Source organism: Stegodyphus dumicola, chromosome 5 (assembly GCF_044657685.1).
Source record: "Stegodyphus dumicola isolate Sdum_Otavi_A_Nest chromosome 5, ASM4465768v1".
Lineage (NCBI taxonomy): Eukaryota > Metazoa > Arthropoda > Arachnida > Araneae > Eresidae > Stegodyphus > Stegodyphus dumicola.
In genome coordinates, this window is record NC_140772.1 from 228,538,690 (window position 1) to 228,563,291 (window position 24,602).

Consider the following 24,602-nt stretch of genomic DNA (forward strand, 5'->3'; position numbering starts at 1 on the left):
CACAAACACTTCTAATGAATTTATTGAGAATTTGGAATTATATGAACTTTATTGATTTTCATAATCCTTTTTAAATTTTAGATATTTAAGTTATATTGATGTTGCAAGGTGGGGAGAATGTTGGAAAGGAATACATTTATATCGCTTTAGTTCTAGGTTTTCGTATTCTTTGCGTAAAAATAAACACCGTAGTATTTTAAACCCAGCGAAGTGGATTTTTATTTTATCAGGGCCATTTCACCACAGGTGCCTTTATACGGCGCCATTGTCTTGAAAGTATGCTTTCTTTTGCTTTATTATTTAGATTAATAAGCAGTGGCTGTGATAAAATACTTTAAAAAATGTGAATAAACTTGCGTAACTTTTTTTATAACTAGCAGCATTTCACTTTTAGTTTTAAGTTTATACAGACCAAAGCAAAAACAAAAACTGATTTTTAAGAGAAAGAATTGTAATTAGTAACATAAATATTCTATACTCACAAACTAGTTGATGAGAAGTAGAAAATTTAGTATCTTTTGAAAGTTTTTCAAAGGATGAGTATTTTGGGACTGATTCTGGGACCGTGTGACTTTTATTTATGGAGATATTGACATGTTTCTGGGCTTATCATCTACTGCTTCATAGTTGAAGTTCAAGTTCAAGATTCAGAAACAGTCATTAAAACGTTACGATTCATATCTCTGGATTATGTTGGACCTGCTGGACCAGTAATTCAATAAGGGATATTGCTTAGCCAATGATTTTCAAGATAAAGGTTGTGTGTACTTCAGGTAAGTTTGGTTACTTTTACTACTCATTACATTAAGTTACTTATAATTTTGTATTTTAATTAAAATTTCATCAATATTTTTTTTAATTTTTATTAGCATTTTTTGATAGAATATTGCTTTTTTTTAATGTTTTCTATTATTTTGCATATAATGTTCCTAATACTCATATTTTTGTGCTTGGAAATCGGTTACATTGGCATGTACTACTGTTCCGCTCAAATAACTTAATTTCATTTTCTTTTAATAATTTAAATCTATAAACTTACTTGCCACTCAATTACACACTTTCTCTACTTGTTTAATAACATTTAAATATATTGCGTAATTTAATATTTGGTATTTTTACATGTATTAGAGTTTCTAATATTTTTGATTTTCAAAATAGTTTTAACAATAGTGCAGTAATAATACATTTTTGGTACTTTTCTGAATAACTGAATCAGAAATCTTTACATCCTTATAACTATTAATAGAATTTGAAATTTACTAAACAAACTATGACATGATTATTTTTCACCCATTTCCAACCCTCTTGTCACATTAATATTTATTTTTCTATTTTTTTTTTTAATTCTCATTGTAAATCCCATAGTACTGGATCTTTTAAGGGCACCACTTTAATTGGAATTACGTATTATTAATATTATCTTACTGTATACTGATTGTCATATTTTACGTAAAAATTGAATTACATATAAAGTATTTTAGTAGAACACTTTGATTTATTAATTTAATTGTAACGGCGGAAGGTTATTCTCCGTTTGCTGTTTTATCGATATATAGTGTTGCGTTGAAGGTTTAACGGTTATTTATTCTTAAGGTTATTTTATCTATATTCAATATTTTTTAACTTGAAATTTATGAGAGAACCAAAATATTCTTCTGGTGGCAACTGATGTCACATGTTTGAAGTATTATCATCTTGGAACAACAAGATAATGGCCTGCTATGTTAACTGCTGTTTTCGAAGCAAAAATATTTGACATGTGTATCATAGCTGGTAATATAAAAGAAGCTACAGCAACTGAAGATTTACCAAAGCACACACTCGCTGTTTAGTCCATTGACGGTTATCGCGACCGCAGTTAAAATTGTAGGGTAGGAGAATAATATGTGTTAGAATTAATAAAAACTCACATTTAATAATTTAACTATATTTTGAAGCAATTGAATTTTCAGATAAATCTGTTTCGCTATGTAAAGTAACACAGCGCTCAAAACAAGAACGTACTATTGAAAAAAGGAATAAAGAAAATGTCTGAAAGGATTTAGATTGAAACTTCGTATCTATGAGTTTGTTAATGTTTTTTGCCGCTGAGTTAATTTTAATCACCGCTGAGCTCGCGGTTTATCTGCCTGCTCTTGGACTCACTCTTCCTGACACAACTGTTTTTACCTTTTTATAACCATGATTAGTTTAGTGTTATTATTGTTATTTACGAAAAGAAATGCAAAACCTCACTTGTTCCACCAGATAGGTCACGAGGCTTGCAGAAGTAAGTAAATACCTCAGCAATACATAAGAGCTATAATACAGATGAATAAGACAACACAATAATATACGACACCCAGATCTGGCGAGAATAACGAATATAATTTTCCGTATTTAGTTAGCAATTTTTAGTAGAATTGTAATTAAAATCGTTTTATTTCCCCGTGTAATGCAGCGCGAGACGAATTTTAAGAGAATAGAATCTACGCCGAGAAAGTAAAAATACGCGCATTTAAATAAATATATATCTGGTAATTTATATTTAAAATGAATAAATGTAGTATATTATTGCGTTAGCTGTGACCGTAATTCTACTCTTTGCTTTACGGAAATCTCGAGAAAACGGAAATTACCAGAACCTTCTCGTGCACGATTAAAATGTTTTAAAACGCCGGAGAGAAATATCTCAGTTCAGTTATTTACATAACTGTTTTTGTTGACTGTAGCGAATTTGCAGTGAGATCGGATTAGCTTTCTCTGTGCTTTGGATTGTATGATATTGTGATATTGTACGCATATCTAAGATGAAATCCAGCATTGTGTTTTATATCTTATGATAAGAATAATTTTTTTAGCTTTTTATCGGACTTGTGCTATCAATTTATTACGAACGAGTACGCACGCAGCAATATATATCGATAAAATACTACTGTAATAAGAATACAAACTATAAGTAATAAAATAATAATAATAAATATGGCATATATATCATAATAGCAATAATGCAAAAAGTAGTAGTAGTAGAAGCAGCGGAAGGGGAAGAGGAGGAGGAGAAGCAGAAGGAGGAGAAGCAGAAGGAGAAGAAGCAGGAGAGAGAGAAGAAGGAAGGAAAAGTGCTCAAGGCTGCGAAAGCCTTACAGTCCTTGACGCGCTCTGGAAAAATTCCTTACTGAACTTGACTTTCTTCAAATTTACGCATAGAATTCAACAACAATATCCCAAAGTTTTTAAAAACAGCACATTTTTTAAATGTTTAATAAATATATGTTTTTAGCATGGAAGGGCTATCTTTATGTTAAACCTCGCTTTATGTTAAAAAAGAAATGAGAAAACACCTGAAATATCGCAATCAAAAAAGTATAGAAAATTCCGCGTGCAATCATATTAGCAGTGGAAAGAATAAAATATTTTTGCAGAAGGCGACAGTACAACTTGAAAATGATCACATAACGAATTAGTTCCTTGTTTATTTGAATCGCTTGTCAACGCTCGTATATTCAGAAACAGCTGTCTAAACAACTGGGATTAAAGGTCGGGGGAAGAGAAGAAATAATGATTCCCACTTTCGGATCTCAGGTGCCTACCAAACAGAATTGCGCGCGAGTAGATGTAAAAATGAAAAGCCCTTTTGTTAGTCAGAAAATAATTGCTGAGGTTTTAGAAACTGACAAAATATCAAACACTGAGCTAGTCTATCCTCCGGAAAATATTAAGGAATTGTTAAAAGATAGGGCTTTAAACTAAGATAACTTTAGCGGATGTTGATGACGAATCTTTATATAACAACAACGTATCTTTACTCATCGCAGCTGATAATTACTGTGAACTAACTGATATCCGCTCCCTTTGTTGGGCACACTATCTATTTGAATGGGAACTTAGACTTCTTATATGGACGAAATGTCTAATTTCGAACTGATAATTAATGTAATTTTTTTAATTAAAAGTCGGTAAATATAGTGCCAGTTAGTGAATCTGTCATACACAAATTTCCACATCACCCATGTGTGGTACTGTGTATTGGGATGCGTCCCCATTTCTTAACGTGGCGGGATCCGCAGTAGGCCTACACCACGAAACATTGCCAACACAAGACTGAGGTTTATATATATTTAACTGTTAGCATGAGTTTCTTGAAAATAAATTATATTATCTTTGTTATCAAATGTTTTAATCACTTATAATTATTTATCCTTGATATTTTATGTATGGCAGTTTTCATAAATAACAGCAACACTTTCATTTTTCATCACAATAATTTATTTCTCTTGATAATAACATTTATTTTCATGAAACGTATGATAACAGTTAAATATAGATATTGTTACGAATTTGGTATTTAAAAAGCTAATGTTAGTTCAATTATAAATTAAATGGTTTTACTTCTCGCGCAGTGCAGCGCGTGACGAATATTAAAAGAAAGCTAAGCCGGAAAATTGAAAATACAAGAGCGCGTGCATTAAATAAATAAATATCTCTTTTTGATTTCGAGAAAGTACTGGAAAATTCTAGCGCATGATTTTAAAATCTTATAAAAGGAGGAAAACATCTCTGTTTGTAGTAGTTGCTTAGTTTGTTGTTGTTTAGAAAACTGCTCTTGTTGATTGTAGCGAATTCGCGGATTAGCTTTCTTTAGCTGTTTTAAATTATGTTCTATTGGACATTTGAGTAGTTAAAAGATAACTACTGTGAGATATTGTAATACTGCATGATAATTTGAAAAGATTTAAGCATTTTTTTGTGATAATAATAAATTTTTGTTCATTTTTCATCGGACTTCTGCATTCATTTCGTAACGAACCCGTACGCACGCAACAATTTTTGGTGGCAGGAGTGGGATTTGAATGCCAATCACAAGAGCGATGGAAGAGCAGTTAAGACAGTTGATATCAGCCTTTGCTGCATTTAAAGAAGAAATGAAAGATGATATGAAATCTGGTCAGGAAAAGATGGAAGAATCCGTTAAAAAGGAAATGGAATCCGTTAAAAAGGAAATGGAAGCCGTTCACGAAAAGTTGGAAGCTGGTCAAGTAACTTTTAAGGAAGATATAAAAGCTGTACAAGAAAAGATTGAAGCAGATCAAGACGAAATGAAAAGAGAAATAACCTGCATAATAGAAAGTAAATTTGAGGCTATGGAAGACAGAATAGGAGCTGTCGAAAATAAAGTCGGGCAAATTGAAGAAAAGGTTTCTTCTGTCAAAGATGAAATAGAAGATAGAGTGTCGGCTGTGGAGCAACGAGTCGAAGGAAGAGTTTCGGCCGTCCAACAACAAATTGAAGAGAGAGTTTCTGCAGTTGCCAAAGAAATGGAAACTTTAAAAAAATTCGTAGCGACGTCAGGGAGCAAGAGTGATGATTTTATATTCTTACCGATGCCTGCTCGTCCATCTCTGAAGCTATCCACATATGATGGGAAGACATCCTGGCAAGTGTATAAGACCCAGTTTTCTATCTTTGCGGATGCGAATGGATGGGATTCCCAAGCTAAGACCTGTCATCTCGCCACTTCTCTGAGAGCAGACGCAGCAGATATCCTGCAGACGCTTCCCGAAAATCAAAGGCTAGATTTCGAAGCTCTGTCCGGCGCCTTGGAGCTGCGCTTCGGCGAGAAATGTTTAAAAGACTACAGCAGGCTCCAATTAAAATCTCGTCAACAGAAGCCTACCGAAACACTTCAGGAGCTCGCCACGGATGTTGAAAGGCTGTCCCATCTCGCCTTTTCAGAATGCCCGACAGAAACAAGGGAAATCCTGTCCTTGCAATACTTTATCGACGGCATTCGTGATACTGAAATACTGAAAGCTCTACGAATGGCGGATGTTAAAGATTTGAAAAGCGCTTTAGTGTACGCCATGAAGTTCGAGGCAGCCCAGCAAGCAACTAGTAAAGATCGCTACCCAGTTAGAGCTGTGCGAGTCCATGAGCCAGTGGATCAACTGATGGCTCGTTTAGATGATTTAGCCAGACAATTCGACGCTTTGATACGGAGTAGGAGCAAGAAGAAAGTGGCTCTAAGGTGTTGGAGATGTGGTAGTGAAGGTCACCTAAGACGGAATTGCAGAACGCCCCAGGGTACTGAATATAAAGCAGATGATTTTACTAGACACGTCAGTGGCTTGAGACGGAGCAGAAGTGGAAAGAAACTAGTTCTAAAGTGCTGGAACTGCGGAGTTGAAGGCCGCATACGAAGAAACTGCAAAACACCCCGAGGTACGGAAAATAAGACCATTTCCCAGCAACGACGCAGTAAACAAATTAGTGACCATATCGAGGAACGGAGGTTGCCAGATAATGAAAAACCTTGTTTTAAAGCGCTTAAAATTTATACAGTGAGTGGCAACAGTAACGGACTGTCCATTAATGGGAATATCGATGGAGTTCCTTGCAATATGATCATTGACACAGGAGCTAATGTTACCATCATTAGGAAAGATTTAGCTGAACAGTTTAAAGATAAACTTATTTGGACGCCATCCTGTGTTACCCTTCAGACTGCGTCTGGTGATAAGATCGAAATAACTGGAAAGTTAAACGTAAGCATCACGTTTGGAAGTGCCGCCTACCATCACACGGCATATGTTGCTGATATCACAGATCCATGCATACTCGGATTGGACTTAATAAGGAAATACAATTTTTCCTTAGACTTGAAAAACAACAAACTGCTTTCAGCATCTGATGGCATCACTATCCATCCTCAAAAAGGATCCTCGCCTGGAAATGCCGACGCCTTGTCCAAAAGATCCAGCTCGGGAAGCTGCTGAAATCATACTAGGGTCGAAAAGAACCGCAAGACTACCAGCTCTTCTCCAGCCCAGATGCTCTTCGGTCGTGATCTTCGTCTGCCTTGTGATCTATTGTTTGGCTGCCCTCCGATCATCTGAGGAATATATTCAAGATCTCCAGGCCCGGTTTGAAGGGATGCACAACTTTGCATGAGAGCGAGTCAACTTGGCGACGGAGAAGATGAAGACCCGATACGACACAAGAGCTACTGAACATCAATTCCACGAAGGAGACAAGGTGTGGTTGTGGAATCCGACTCGACGGAAAGGACTTTGTCCGAAATTACAGTCACCTTGGGATGGTCCGTACACGGTTCTAAACAGGCTGAATGACGTCGTGGTTCGGATCCGTAAGTCTTCGAACTCTAAACCCAAAGTCGTTCATTACGACAGGTTAGCTCATTACTATGGCCATAGTACATAATGTAAATAATTGTAAATAGTATAAGACCATGGTCCATTTTGTTTTTAAATGTGTCTTTGATTTGATTTGTATTTAATATTTGATTTGCATTTAGTATATGATTTGTATTTGATAGCATTTGATTTGTTTTATGTATTGCATTTATTGTTCATGTTGTTTATTATTGTAATGTAATGCTTATTAATGCATTTATGCCACAGTTGTAAGTTTAGCTTCCTGTCCAGGGATTGTACTGCCCGGGACGTGCAGTCCTTGGGAAGGGGGCAGTGTTACGAATTTGGTATTTAAAAAGCTAATGTTAGTTCAATTATAAATTAAATGGTTTTATTTCTCGCGCAGTGCAGCGCGTGACGAATATTAAAAGAAAGCTAAGCCGGAAAATTGAAAATACAAGAGCGCGTGCATTAAATAAATAAATATCTCTTTTTGATTTCGAGAAAGTACTGGAAAATTCTAGCGCATGATTTTAAAATCTTATAAAAGGAGGAAAACATCTCTGTTTGTAGTAGTTGCTTAGTTTGTTGTTGTTTAGAAAACTGCTCTTGTTGATTGTAGCGAATTCGCGGATTAGCTTTCTTTAGCTGTTTTGAATTACGTTCTATTGGACATTTGAGTAGTTAAAAGATAACTACTGTGAGATATTGTAATACTGCATGATAATTTGAAAAGATTTAAGCATTTTTTTGTGATAATAATAAATTTTTGTTCATTTTTCATCGAACTTGTGCATTCATTTCGTAACGAACCCGTACGAACGCAACAATATAATAATTACCCTTATCTTTTAAATATTGTTTATATTCACTGGATAGATGCAAGTTATTTACCAATTTAATAATTTTAGAGGAAAATGCCTTCTTTGGCAACATTGTATTTCATATCTAGTTCTAGCAACGATAAAAGAAAATTCGGAACTTGGATTTGAAAAACAAAAATGTATGTGAATCTTCTATTGTATAACAAAAATCCATTTTGGACAGGATTTACGTAAAATCCGTTCTCAGTGCGGGTATATTACATCGTGTAATGAGTAACTACGCAAAATTTCAAGTCAATCGGGTGTATAGTTTCGGAGATCTCGTGATGATTCAGTGGTATTTCGCTTATATATATATATATATATATATATATAAATTTAAACAAATTTAAATTTAATTTTTAACAAATACGTATAAAAGTAAAAAAAACAAATTTAAATTCTAAAAAAGGGAAAAAAGCCAAAATAATTTTTAAAAAAGTGTGCAAACATGTAAAAGATTTAATTCTCGAACTAATCTACAATATCATTTAAATTCAGAAGCATAAGCACATCAAGTGCAAAATCAATCCATGAAAATAAATTTACTAATAATTAAATTTACTAATAAATTAAAATTAAATTAAACAATTTTTTAAAAAAATGCATATGTGAATGACCGTTGAGTAGGCAGGAGACAGACTATAGATAGATTTAACAAAAATAGCATATCTTTAGTTCCGATAAACAGGAATAAATAAGTAGGAAATGGCTTTCATATATGAAAAAACTGTATAAATATCAAGTATAATCCACTACAAGTTTAAGAAAATGTGTTTGAACTTGAGTGGATGAATAAAAAGTATTTTATTAACGATTGAAAATTTGAACGATATAGAGAGAGTGTGAGCTAATATTAGGGATTTTAAAAAAGAAAGAAAAGAAAGAAAAGGAAAAGAAAAATACCAGTGCTGGAACAGAAAAGTATTTATATATCTTTAAATGTAATGAAAATATAAAATATTATTCCAACTGAATAAAATACGATAAACGTAGACAAAAGCTATCAAAGTTTAAAAAGCAATAATCATTTTATGCGATGTCGTTTTCTTCCAAATACCAACTTTTAATCGAAACAAAAAATAATGTAGTTTACCTATTAATGAAAAAAAGGAATAAGTTCCTTATTAACATATGTTTATATGGAATTCCGTTTAGATTTTTAAAATGTAATGGAATTTATAATTGATAACTTTCAGATATTTTAGCATAATTCCCTTTTGACGTTTTCAACGATTTCATTTTTTTTCTACTCTTTTAACGCATTTCGAATGTTAAGTATAGTAAATAAATAGATAAGTGGTTTAAAAAAAGCTCAAACAATAGATAATAAAATGAAGAATTCAAAACTAAAATACGACAAACTCGCAAAAATAAATCAAAATAAAAAGAGAACGCATCGCAAACTCTAAGGTCAAAATATTTGCCTTGCAAATGAAACATCCCCAATTCAATTCGAAAAAACTTGTAAAACAATTTCAAGAGCTCTAAGATAGAGTACACTAATACAAAGCGTCTTGCCCGCAGAACCCAGATGGTGTTTTTTTTTTCCTTCCCTCCCACACACGAATGCTTTCTGCAATTCAGAAAATGGAATAAATTTTGCAGGCACTTGGCAAGAGACAGGCGAAAAAGAGTCATTTGATTAATAAAAGAGTTTCTGGGAACACTTTTAGTTTTGCTAAAATATAAATTCTGAACATGTTCTTGCATTTAAACCTAAAAATTCTTAAACATTATAAACACGCAAAGCAAAGTTTCGTTTTAAAGTATAAATCCAGAAACTGAAAACTTTCATTTCAGTGAATTTTATATTGTGCACACTTTGATATATTTTGGTACTTTAGAGTCTGTTGTTCGAAACATTGAACTAAGGAAAGACGAAACGCTTTCTCTTATTCATAATGTAATATTTGCTTTGTAATTTTTAATTCTCCAAAGCACTTTTACTATAGATCATTTGCGTTAATTTCTGAGGACTTTTCCTGCTTTTATTTAAAAATAAAAAATAAAAAAACATTATTGCTGATTTGAGTAGGAAACTAGAAATTAAATTTTATAAGGAATTTCCACAAGATTAAATTTAATGTACTATACTATATATACTATCATTCTGATCATTAGTAAAAGTCCATTTCTTCACTCAAGTAGAAGTGATTTCGTTAACGGACAGCGTTTGAGAACACATTCGATTACAATATAATATATCACTATTCATGGCAAAAAATAGAAAGGCATGAAGTTTCATTATTCATTAATCACAAAACTAAATCAGATTATAAATTAAACAAGCAATTAATTTCTAGGCTATAATTAGAGTAACTTCAGACTAGAAATTAAACTTATTAGTAACAGACTAGAAATTAGGTTTTATAAGAAATTTCCACAAGACTGAATTTAAAGTATTATAACTTCAATTTCATTCTACACGATAATTCTATCATCAAATTAAACTATTCATTTCCAGTCCCTAATTTTTAATTATAAAGTCCTTTAATATAGTCCTTTAATTTCGGACCACAAATTAAACTAATTATAACAGTCCAGGAGTTAAATTTTATAAGAAATTTCCACAAGATTAAATTCAAAGTACTATAACTTCGATTTAATTCTATACGATCATTCTATCATCAAATTAAACTATTAATTTTTAGTATATAATTGGTTTAATTTGTATAATTAGTTTGAGTTCAGACTAGAAATTAAACTAACTACTAACAGATTAGAAATTAAAATTTTATAAGAAATTTCCACAAAATTAAATTTAAAGTACTATAACTTCAATTTCATTCTATACGGTCGTTTTATCGTTAAATTAGAAAGGACTAGTCCTTATATTAGTCCTTAATGATTTCAATTTCATTCTAAACGGCCGTTTTATCGGTAAATTAGAAAGAACTAGTCCTTATATTAGTCCTTAATGATTTCAATTTCAGACTAGAAATTAAATTAATTAGTAACTGTCTATGAATTAAATTTTATAAGAAATTTCCACAAGAGTAAATTTAAAGGCACTGTAACTTTGATTTCAATCTATACAATCATTCCGAATCATTAACAAAAGTAGATTTCTTCAGTCAAATCAAGCAGATTTCTTCAGTCCAATCAAGCATAATGATTTTATTAACGGTCAACTATTGAGAATACTTTGATTACAATAGAATATATCACTACTGATGGCAAAAAAAGAAAGACATGAAGTTCCATCATTCATTAATCATAAAACTAAATCAGACGCTTTTTGGTTAAAAAAAATAACGAAAAATCTCGAAAGAAATACCCTTCTGCAGATCACTTATAAAATTAGAGAACTTGCTAAATTCTATTACTTAGATTATTTGATAATCTAAGTTGAGAATGCAAATAATATTTCATCAGTGAGAGGAGTTATTTTAGAAAATACTAAAGTATGGCTCCTAGAGAAGATCCGAACATACGATATTTAAATCGAGAATTACCCCCAAATTTCTTATGTCCAGGTATGTTCTATCTATAGAAAAGGTAATCTAGTTCTCTTGAAATATTTTAGAGGACACCAATAAAAGGTAATTTAATTTCTAGTCTGAAATTAAACTAATTATAGACTAGAAATATTGTTTTATTACTATTTGAAGCACATATTTGTTTTATTATTATTTGAAGTTATTTAGATTCACTTTCTTTTATTTTGCATTATTACATCATTTATTTTACTTTGCATTATTATATATATTAGTTATTTATATCATTTTCTGAGTAAAAGTATCTATTCCAAGGTTCAATGAAAAATTAGTTCTCCAGCATTTTCCTGCATAGTGCACGTGTTTCATTTCACCTCTAATGCGTCCACATTTCAGTTTTCAAATCTTATGTATGTTCTTTAGTTTTCAGTTTCTGTTTTACTGAGAAAAGTAAAAGCAAATTATCAAGTAATTTTCTTATATACATCCTTCTTTTCCAATTGCTACTAGACTGCCGAAAATGAATAATTAGTTGATTAAGTCGAAGTAGGTTCTAGAAATGATAACCGGGTAAATATTTCTAAACTTTTTCCCATTGCTATTGTAATTATTTTCTGATAAAAATCTATGTAGGTCTCTCATTTAACTTTTTAGCAAATTCCTATAACTATTAATATTTAAATAATTTTATTTAGTTTTCAAAATTTAACTGTTATATTTTAGTGGTTACAACTTCCCAAATGTTTCGCTAGATCGAGATTCAAAAATTTCTGAATTAGTAATTAATTTACTTCTAGAGTTTCGCGACTCTTTATTAGAAGTTCTCTCAAAACTTAAGAATTCCAGTGGTGGGTTCGAGCGTGTAATAGCCTTTGACCAATACTAAGGTCAAAAAACCCGTGGTCACTTTAATGCAGGTGGCACCTAATAGGTGAGCCCCGTTGTATTCTACGAATGGACGGACAAATTCTATCGATGCTTTATCCGTGATTCGAACCCAGCTCCTTCTATACAGCAGCCAGAGACACTAACTACTTTCCCATCTGGGTGGCATCTTAAAAATTGTAAAAATAAAACAAAAAGCTTTAAAAAGTTACTCTTGCATGCAAAGTGACTGATAAATGGAATGCATGCAAAATGGCTGCAAATAATGCAATAATAAAATGCAAAAATAATAATGATATGTTATGTAAAATAACTTGCGTAACTAATAAAAAAGTCGTACTGCACGTAGTCATATAATAGTCATAATTCCTATCCACAGTTACGCAATCATGTTTTTAAAAAACCTTGCTATAATAAATTACAAAAAGCTTTGAAAATGTGCAATATGTTACATAGTTCTGCAAATGAGATACTTGTTTTAAGTAATCTTTTTAATAGTAGTAAATGTTGGTTATACACATACAATAAGAGCAACATGTATAAACAGATGCAGATGAAATTAGTACAAATATTTATGCATCACTATTATTAAACAAGAATTATTTACTTTACAAGGCCACACTCTGCCAAAGTCTCTGAAAAATGGAAGTATATGAGAACTCCAAATCAGTATGTTAAGACCTTATATTTTTCGTGTAGATCACGTTGGTATCATTTTTGACCAAGATGAAGACTGAAAAGATATCCACTATGCACCAATGGATCCTATGAGTTAACCCTTTTGCCGTCCTCTCCTGTCCGCGAAAATTTCTCCCCAGCGGCCGTCTGTTTTTCGTAGCGTGTAATGTTGTTTTCTCTGTACATCATAACTTTCCATACATAACTTTCGTATCTTTTTCTGCGGAGTAGACGTTGAAGCCATCTCTAACTGTTGTATCTTATGTTAAATGGCGCGAATATTCATAAAACCCGGAGCAAATTCAATTGGAAATAGAATGCCAGATTACTGCTGCCCTCTATGAGGTATTAAAACAAACAAAAATAAAAACTCAAGCAAGTAAACATTAAGAAAGCGTTTTAAACGTGTAAACGTTTTTAAATGTAGAAGAACACTTGTAGCGCGTTACGGCCGCCCTGCGGAAGTTCCACTTGAACGCGCTAGACGCGTTACGGACTACGAAGAGGTTAATGGATTATATAGGTAACGGAAGGTACACGGATGCTTGTTTCAGTTAAAATATGCAAACACTAATTCAGCTCATTAGAGCAAAATTACAGATTATGTATAATTAATAATTCCATTCATCTAGAGTAACTGCTGATGATAATGGGCTTATAATTATGCTTCTACTATTTATATTCTCGTGTAAATGGTAGAATTATATATTTACCGTACAATACGCTAAGAAACAGGATGAAATAATTACTTACATTAGCTTGATTCATCTAAGGGTTACTAAGGTTGGGGTAATACTTAAATAGTTCCAAAACATCTTGACGCTCTCTGCAAAATTTACTGAATCTGTGTTATTGCAAACACCAGTGCGATATAATATATTTGCCCATCTGCGAAAGTTGTAAAGAATCCACCAATTCAACCTATCGTTAGACTGGAAACACCTTTTGAGGTACGGAGCGTAGATTGAATTGGACCATTTGAATATCCATCCGGAAAATGTCATCAGTCTGTAATATGTGCAGTTGACCTATACACCAGATGAGGTAAAAGACAGACAGATAAGCGCGGAAATAACATGCGACGTTTTGATGAGGATTTTTTACAGACTGTATTTGCAAAAATCATTTGTTCCGACCAGTGAACTAAACAGCCAAACTCACGCGAGCGTTTGAGGACCTCTTTGCTGATCTCCAAGATTTTCCACGACCGGACAATTAGAGAGTATGAGGGCTGTCGAATGTTCGAATAGAAACATAAATGAGATTATGAACAAAATGTCCAAGAACATGGGAGAAGCTGGGATTTGCATCTTCCCTATCTCCTTTTTTTTCGGTGGGGGGCCTAGAGTGAAGCGCCACATAGCATCACTGGTGGTTTGTCTCCCTTCCAGATGGTGTATGGAAGCATCTCAGAAAGAGTTTGCAAACTTCAAGACAAAGAATGAAAGTATAAAGACTGAAATTCAAAATAATACTGAAAAGAAACAAGTCGAAAAAGCTCAAAAGCAGCAAAAACTTATAACTAGTAATGAGCAGATGGAAAATAATAAAACTGCTATTCGCAATATAAAAGAAAAATAAGCCATATAGATTTTTTTATCATCTCAGCAGGGCATTTTATAAAAAGATCTCAAAGAAGCAGAAGTTGAAATAAGCAATCTAGAAGGTCATGTTAAAGTTGATGATTTGCGTAATCAGCTGTCTGAAAAACAGAATAAAACTATTGTGCACTCTAAACGCCATAAGGAAACTATTGTGCACTGTAAATGTATTTGCCTCGCTACGCTACCAGCATAATACCAGTAAGAGATGCAAAGAAACCTCGCGCAAATAATATCCATGCCAGAAGATGCACGCGCTTAAAATGTTTTTCAGTTATTCTGTAAGTTTTGACTTATAAAGTTGGTTGTTCGATCGAAAATGGCGATATTTCTTTAAAATTTCATTATAGACGTATAAAAGAATAAATATCTGGTGGTAGTCGATGGGTTAGAAAGGTGAAACCAGTGTTTCTTTAAAAACAAAAGAAATACAGTACCTGTGAGTATAAGTTTTTAAGAATACTGTGCCATTTTGTATGAAAATGTTTCATCTAATTATTGAATCCAACTAATAGAACGATATTCCAAGTTTAAGCTTATAAGGTATTTCTCCCGCTTTCCTAGCGTCCTTCGTGATGTAGTGTTCTGCACGCTGGGCCGGTTTTCCAGAGGTTCGTGGTTCGATTCCTGGCGAAGGCGTTGCTAATTTTTATCTTGCCTGCTTCCAAAAAATACCTAATGTACCAACAGTGGCGCCCGAACTAAAAGCGTGTTGGCTAAGGATTCTCCACTTCCAGAATTTGGCGATTGGATTCCCTAAAACTCCAGTCGCCCTTTAAAAGGGGGAGTATATAAGATATTTCTCCCGCTTTCCTAGCGTGCCTTCTTAGTGTAGTGGTCTACACGCTGACCTAATGTCTCTACAAACTTTCGGATTAAAGCGTCAAAATATTTAGCCTGATTACGATGTTCTTTTAAAATGTTAGCTCTTATTTTAGAGTGGAAAATTTACTATGTTAATATTAGAATATTTCTATTATGAAATTTGAGCTCTTGTATTAGAATCTCAAATTTATTACGTCAATATTAGAATATTTCTAATATAAAATTTGAACTCTTGTATTAGAGTCGCAAATTTATTGCGTATTAACGTAATACGACGTAACGTAACGTATTACATATTAACGTAACGTAATTAAAATATTTCTATTATAAAATTTGAGTTCTTGTATTAGAGAGGCAAATTTATTACAATAATATTATAATATTTCTATTCCTTAATTTGAGCTCTTGTATTAGAGTCCCAAATTAAGAATTTGTTGTGACAATCAAGTTAGAGGCTTGAATTCTTTTTTATTTACTTTAGTATAATTAAATAAGAGAAAGCCTCGTATATTTTTGTTTATCGGAAAGTTTTATTGCATTATGTGTTTTAGAAAAAAAAATACGTTGTGTCATACTTGAACTTCTAATAAAAAAGGTTGGACTGAGCAAGTTGATTTGATTTTTTTGACATTGACTAAACGCCTTTTAAAATTAATTTTGAAACGCTGTCGAAGAGTTTTTCTGTTTTTAAACATGTCATTTCTTATCAAGGGAGTGGCTTTGCTTTCTGTTGCAGCAATTATAAAATATTTCCAGATTTTTATCTGACGAGCACACTTTTGACCAGTTCACATTATCAGTGTTCAAATAAGAATGTTATGTAAAATTAGATGCACAACCTATCAGTGGGTTTGCATTATTTCATCAAATTCCGAAAGATTTTCATGAAAAGGATTTTCTTTTTGGTCATCTGAATTCTTGTTTCACTCTACCTGGGAAACGGCTAATGGTGCAGTGGATTAAGAAGACATTAATGGATAAGCGAATGTTAGAGAAAAGGCTAGATATTGAGAAAGATAGTTAGATTCATTGAGAAATGAAACATCGAGTTATATTTCCAAGTTTTCAGATCTTGAAACATTCTCACGGAAAATTCATAGACGTAGAGCTAATTTACAACATTTGTGCAAAATTTATTTTACAGCATTTGTGCATGACCAAATCGGACTAGTACCCTTTCTAAATGTGATGGACTACATGCTGATGTTTTGAAAGCAAATTTTATTGACGACTTGCAGGAAAGGATTTCAGACTTTGAAAATTGCAAATGTATGATAGAGTCAGTTGTGGATTTTGAAGCTTTAATTTGTTGTGAAAGCTGAATATTATCATTTATTTTTTAAAACTGAGAAATGAAATTTCTGCTTTACAAGATTCCATAAATGAAACTCACGATGATGTAAAACAAAACTTAGATCCTCAGTCTGGGAAATTAGAATATGCCAAAAATATTGGCTACATTTACAGGGCGACCCGAAAAGAAGAAAAGTGTCTGAGAAATAAAACAATGTACATTGTTATCGACACAAAAACATCTGGCTCGTTTACAGAGTGCTTCTCTAAGCAATTTAAATTCAAAGTACCTTTAAAAAAATCATATGAGAACCTGCAAATGAATTTGGTTGAACAAATCTTTGAGGTAGCAGTTTCATGAAGCTTTTAAGTCATATCTAGATGTAGCATTTGCATTTGCTCTAGTTTCTCTCGATGGAAAAAAACTGTTATGCTTTTCGCAATGGCAACATCCGAAGACGTTCTAAACATCTGATATAAAAATTTGTTCTGCGAGTTCTTTTATTATTAAGATGGAGAATTTATATGTTCCTGTTTCTAAAGTCTAAATAATATTTATTAATATTATCTTTTTTTTTTTTTTTTTTTTTTTTTTTTTTTGTTGTTGTTGTTGACAAGGAACGAGTTATTGAAATAAAGTGCGAGCAGATGAAATTTCCTCTCAGTATGAAATGAATCATAGAAACAAGAACGTTTGACTGGCGCAATCGACCAAGATGCAACTCCAAACCAGAATAAACCAGGTGAGACCTCAATTTATTTTATAAATGCATGCTTCCACGTATGTAAGCAATAATAACTATACGGGCTAAATTTATTTCAGAATTACTAAAATTGAATTATTGTTTTCGTCATGGAATATTAGTTCTGTTTACTTGTCAAAGTTATGAATACGCCAGTGTTCTAAAAGAATTTCTTTTACTCACCAGAGTAAGTGAACACTCTAAATAAAATTGTAAAAAATTGATTCTGCTGCTTCGATTTTCATCTCGGATAATTAGAAAATTATTTTAATATAATTGAATTTATTGTTCATTACATATGAAAAAAAGCAATTTATTAAATTGTTAATTTCGATATTCTAACGAACACATATCTATGTATATGAGCTAAAATATTATTTGAATCAAACAAAATAAAAAAGTGTTGCTTTGTATCAATGTAAGAGTCAATTGACTGAATAAAATCAGACAATATTATTTGGCATCAGCCAGATAATTATAGTGTCGCAGATAGAAACGATTTTTTCTTTTTGTTGTTTTCCCAACGAAAGAGAAAACTGCCAAAATTTATATATATATATATATTTTCACAAAATGGATTTAGAGCAGAAAGAAATAACAAGATCTGGTGTTTGATTAAAAACATTATTATGAAACTGTGGTTGTTATTCTATTTTGATTATCTTTGATTTTGTGTTTTGTATTCCTGAATTGTTTTTTTACATAAATGATTCATTATTTAAAGTGCATTTAAGAGAAAATCAGTTTTAAAATTAGTGAAAATAATTAGTTTGAAATTATTAATTAATTACTTAGTGAAATTAATTAATCAGTCACACAGTTCATATTAACTAAAGTTAAGGGTGTAACAAATAAATATCGTCACCAACACCGTCTACCGACGATATAGAAAAAATACTCAGTTCAACGCACACGAGCTGCAGAAGTGCGCTGTTATTGTTTGAACTCACGCCCTAAACTTTAAACTATTTAATGTAATTCCATTTTCTTTTTTATCATTTTCTGTATCTTAATGTTAGGTGTTAATAAAACGTTATTTAAAATTAACTCCTAATTCATTTTCTTTAAGGATTAATGCAGAAATTGGCGCCCAACTCGCGGCAGCAGTGTAGAGTTGCAGAACGCGTTAAATTTACTTTTGTTTCAGGATACTTCGTATAGATATTGTGATAGATATTTTGCTGTCTTATATGAAAGAGAAGGATCTTCTTACGCCAGACGTTCATTGCTAATATCGACCCTGATGTGTATAATTAGGATAAGTAATCTTGATTTAAAACTATTGAATAATATTTGATTAGATGTAGTGCTGGAATTTTAATTGATACTCTTCGAATTCCTTAGATTTCAAAGCGAATGGATATGTCCGTTTCGAAGATGAATGTTGTTATTGGTAATTACCAAGAATTATTAGTACCGAATCAAAAAATTGTTCTTTGAGACCTTATTTTGGCCAACCTGGCTTTCCTAATCAAAGATTTATTTATAAATTGTTACAATGATTAGATAAAATTAATTTTAAATTTTTGGAGGAAATTTCGCTAATTGCTTCTTCAATGAAATGCGAGAGATGTGGATCACAGATGAAGATCGTTAAAAGAGCGATTCTGAGGACGGCCGTATATGGTATTGTGGTTACGATGGAAGAAATAACCGCTGTAATGGTAGAAACATTATTGGTGCTAATTTTGGTAGACGGTTGCACGGATTTTGGCGATTTGTTTTTTGGCGAGCGGTATGATTATGGTAAACCTATTGCTAGACAATTTATTTATGGTAACCGATACTTTGTTGTCATTTTATTTAAAAAAATAATGCGTTTTATTATGCATAAATTCCGTGTTTTAAATATAATTTATGGCTTCTAAGTATTAAAAGTCAATTTAATTTTGCATTTTTATTTGAAAAAAAAATTTTATTTTTTATGATATTTTGTATAATTTGTGTTCTGGATGATGTAATCAATGACGTCACCTTGCTTTAAAAGTAAAGGTTTTAATATCTATAAATCTAATCTAATGTTTTAAACATTATTTATAAACATTATTATGTTATTAAACATTATTTTAAATATTAAAAACAATTTAATTTTGCATTTTTTTTTTTTTTTTTTGAAAAATGGTTTTGATTGGTTACTGAATATTTACGCATTACCGCGCCATTTTAAAATTGTATTATTCATCTCTTCGAATTCCTTAAATTTCATAGGAAACGGATATGTCCCTTTCAAAGATTAATGTTGTTATTTGTAAGTACCAAGAATTATTGGTATCGGAATAAAAAAAAATTGTCCTTTGAGACCTTATTTTGGCCAGCCTAGCTTTCCTAATGAAAGATTTATTTATAAATTGTTACAAGGGTCAGAGTAAATCTATTTTAAGGTTTGGAGGAAACCTCGCTAATTGTTTCTTTAATGAAGTGCGAGAAATGTGGATCGCAGATGAAAATCGTTAAAAGAGCCTATTTTGAGGACGGCCGTATATGGTCTGTACAACTGATGTACTGTAGAGTGCTTCCTCCTGAAGCCGTGTTGCTCATTGATGAGGATCTTATTTTCTTATAAAGGGTGTCCCATTATTAACGCAAGATTTGAATTCAATATAAAAGAGAGTTTTTAGTCTTTAAATATTTATTTTTTAAGTGAATCATAAAGTACATAGGATAGGGTTATTTGTGGAATACATCGAGCAAATGGCCTCCACGGGTTTGCTGGCACATACGCACCCTTTCGTCGAAATTTTTCATGACCTTTCTGCATAATTGTTGCTGAATTTCGTCGATGCAGCGTTTAATTGCCGTCTGACAGGCATATCCCCAGACAGGGCAGGCATAAGTAAGCATGGGACGCAAAAGGGTTTTATAGATCAGTAACTTTCATTCTAGGGAATAACGCAGAGTTCCAAGCAATTGGGGGGGGGAGAAGTGTTCTTTTACGTACTCGGAACTTAAAGAGATATGTGTAATGTGTGGGGACTATGTGAGTTGATCATCAATAACAAAGCCTAGGTAATGAATGTGCTTAGTCGAGGGGATGGACTCTCCATACATTTGGAGTTGAACTTTAAGGTTGATATTCTTTCTCCTTCTTGTGAATAGCATGGCATCTGATTTCTGCACATTTATTTGGATTTTATAGGCGTGTAGGCAGGATTCCAGTGAGTAAACCAATGTGGTTTTGTGGTTTGAAACGACTGAGCTGAAAGATGCATTTTGTGAGAGAATCGCAGTGTCATCTGCATATAATGCAAGAGTGGTGTGTGGTGACTGTGAGATGTCGTTCGTGTAAAGATTGAATAGAAGGGACCCTGGGGGACCCCATCTTTGGTTGGTCTAGGAGTGGATATTGTTTTGTTAACACGAACGACGAATTGTCGACCTATAAGGTAAGAGCATACGATGTTTGTGATGTAGCCTGGTATATCCAGGGTGATCAGTTTGTGGAGTAAGCCTCCAAGCCAGACACGATCGAACGCCTTGGCTACATCGAGAAACATGATGAACGTTCTAATATAAGCATACAATTGTTGTACATAGCTGCAATTAAAGCTTCTGTGTGACAAAATGAAAAGGAATTCAAAGCGTTCCTGTGGATATTCATCAAGAAAGGTAAGCAAAAATTTACTTATCAAATGTGATTAAATGTAAAAAATAAGAAAAAGAAAATACAAATAAGAAAAATGATCATAAATTGCAACATATGGTATTGTGATCACGGTGTAAGAAATGACCTTTGTAAAGGTAAAATAAAGTATTAGACATTCCTCCTTTTTCACCGGCAGTAAACTTCTAATTGCTGTCATTTTAGCTCTAGTGTACGAAACGTTCATATTTACTTGTTTTAAAATATTTGAATTTAAGTAATATTTTAATTCTTTTAAACTTTGGTATAATGATTTTTAATTCGATATTCAATTTACGTAATATTTTAATCCAATTAAACGTTGTCGCAATGTTTTTATAGCGGTGTTTTTATTCTATTTCTTTGCTAAATGAAAGTAATAATTTAACCTTACTTCAGTATTTTATACTCGTAGTAAATGTATATATTTTCATTTGCCTGCCATCTTAAAAAGCAACGTTTTCAGCAAAACATTAATCCATTTTATTTTTAACGATATTTATTTTTTTTAAATTTCGAATACTTTACTATGCGCAAAATACTTAAAAACAGCGTTTTTCAAGATGGCTGACGATTGTAAAAACCGCGCCAACCATTGCGCCATAGTAAATCGTCAAAAATCAGTGCAACCGTCTACCAAAGTAGCACCATACTAAGTTTTTACAAATGTGTGAATTGTAAATATTGTGAGCCAGTAGTGTTTATTTCCATTTGTTGAGAAGTTGAGTTCTTTTGTATGACTCTAAGTGCTAAAAATTATCAATGATATCTAAGGACTGAAGGACAAATTTAAATACATTTAAAATTTTAAAAATATAAAATTATAATATTAAGCTTTAACAGTCACAGCGTGAACTTTAACTGAGACTTTACGACTGTTTTTAAATTTCGCAAAAGACAAAATATCCTTTTGGGTAAGGGGTAAAAAGAAGATTTAAAACTTCTTGGCCTTCAACTGGATTTGGTTATGGCAGACAATCCAAAGGTGATACAATTAAAAGAACTCATAACCATTATTATAACAATTAATTAACATCCGATAATTATGGTAAAGGATTAGTGAAAATTATGTTGACTAATATAATAGACGAAAGACTTGAGAAAGAGAAGCAAGCTGAATTAGAACGTATTGCTCAAGAAGAAGCTGCTAAGGAAGATAAATTAGCCAAAGAAAAAGAAGAAGAGTGAGCTTTTGAATTGGAACGCTTGAAACTTCAACAGGAAGTTCAGAAGACGCCCCTCTCCATTACAGCAGGTCCTGTTGCTGAAGTGGAAAAAAAAAACAATTGGGATCCTTACAGAATTTTACCTAAATATGATCCTAAGGATAATGACATAGTATTGTTCCTAAATCTTTCTGAGAGACAACTGAAGTTTTTAAAGGTCCTCGTGTTAATGCCATTATCATCCCGTGAATTGCTCAACACTTGGCAAGGACCAGCTTTTGTAATCAAACTTACAAGGCGACAATCTCCCAAATTCGAAATGGAAATCGGAAAACAGAACTCCACATAAATATCATAAGATCTTATATTGCTCGTGTAGATCACGTTGGTATCATTTTGGGCCAATATGAAGACTTGGGAGATATTCACTAATCACGAGCAGATCCTATGAATAAATCTGAAGATATCTGGACATGCTTACAAAATTTGAAAAGTGACTTAAAACGCTTGCTTTATAACGCTTTTTTAACGCTTTTAACACTTATTTTAATTACTTAATGCTAGCTGAGCCAGAGAAGCAAGTGGCTTTGCATTCTGTTGCAACAGTTATAAAATATTTGCAGCTTTTGTCTGATGAGCACAATTTTGGCGAGTTCACTTTATCACTTTTCAAATCAAAACTTTATGCAAAATTATATGCACAAGCCATAAGTGGTCTTGCATTATTTCCTCAAAATCCAAACGATTTTCAGGAAAAATATTTTCTTTTTGGCCATCCGAATTCTCGTTCACTGAACATGGGAAACAGCTTCTGGTGCAGTGGCTTAAGCAGTAATTAATGGATACGCGAAAGTTAGAGGAAAGGTTAGATATTTTCGAAAATTTTGTTAATGACTTTCATTGCGAAGTGCAACATCTAGGTGTATTTCCAAGTTTCTAGGTCTTGAAACATTGTCACGGAAAATTCAGAGACATAAAGCAGATTTACAGGACATGTACACGCTCCCACATATTTAAGCAATAATAATTATTTGGGCAAAAATTATTTCAGAATTACTAAAATTGAACTATTGGGTACTTTAAAATCTGCTTGGTAATAAAAAAAAAGTCTGCTTGGCGACAACACACAGTATACACATAAAAAAAAAAAAATCTGAGAGTACTTTTCAGTTTGGCCGGCGCAATTTTCCATTTCGCCTGCGTAAGCGATAAAGTCGCCAAAAATGGTTCAACCGATGCCAAACCGAATATCCTCACTGATAACCTTTCACGTCACATTTTAAAACAAGTCGCTGCTATTTCTTATCAGATTGATCGTTTCTTTCAATATTGGCATACAGATACAGAGAATATTTTTAATTATAGTATTGAAATATTTCTTGCATTTAAACTCGTATTCCATTTAACTTGAAATTAATGTAGATAATTACTGAGACAATCATATTTTTGTAGCGCATTTTACGTGAGATGAGATCATTTGGAATCACGTGAAATGAACTGGCGAATCAAGATGTTGTACCATGAAAGCATCGTAAATTCTTAAATTAACGTCTTTTTACAAATATGTCAAAAATGGATGAAAAACCGATGAAAATTTGGGATTTGCCTAAGACAGAGGAAGAATCTGTCAGATTCTTTCAAGCGAAAGGCATTTTGCCTAACATTGCCATTTGTGGTAATAATCATGAAATGAAATTATATTTCGGAGACGAAATTCAATAGCGCTGCAACCTTTCAATTTGCCCCAGTAAAAGAAGTATACGGAAAGGCACATGGTTTGAATCACCGAGATTGAGATTCTTGAAGTGTATAAGATTTATTTATGGTTGGAGGGAAGAATTAACTTCAGTTAAATGGTGTGTAAAGCAGTTGAAATCAGTCACGGAACAGCTGTGGATTGGAATACCTACATGTGAGGGGTTTGTGTGGATTCTTTACTTAAACAACGCAAAATATGAGGACCTAGTATGATCGTTGAAGTGGATGAAAGTATGTTTACGAAGCCCAAAAACAACGCGAGACGGATTTTACCACAACAGTGGATCTTTGGTGGACCTTTGTCATGAAACAAACGAATGTTTCCTTTTGAAGGTGCCAAACCGATCCACGACTATTATATTAGAGGCAATAAAGGAAAATATCGAAAAAGTAGCTACGATATATTCCGATTCATGGAAATCATATTGCACTGAAAAACTGGAAGAGAAAAGTTTCGAACATTTCAAAGTGAACCATAAATACAATTTTGTAGATCCGGAAACTGGAACCCACATACAAAAAATAGAAAGACAATGGGGTAGAGCCAAATGCTGGAATAAGAAATATAGAGGAACGGCACGTCACCATCTGGAAAGTTACC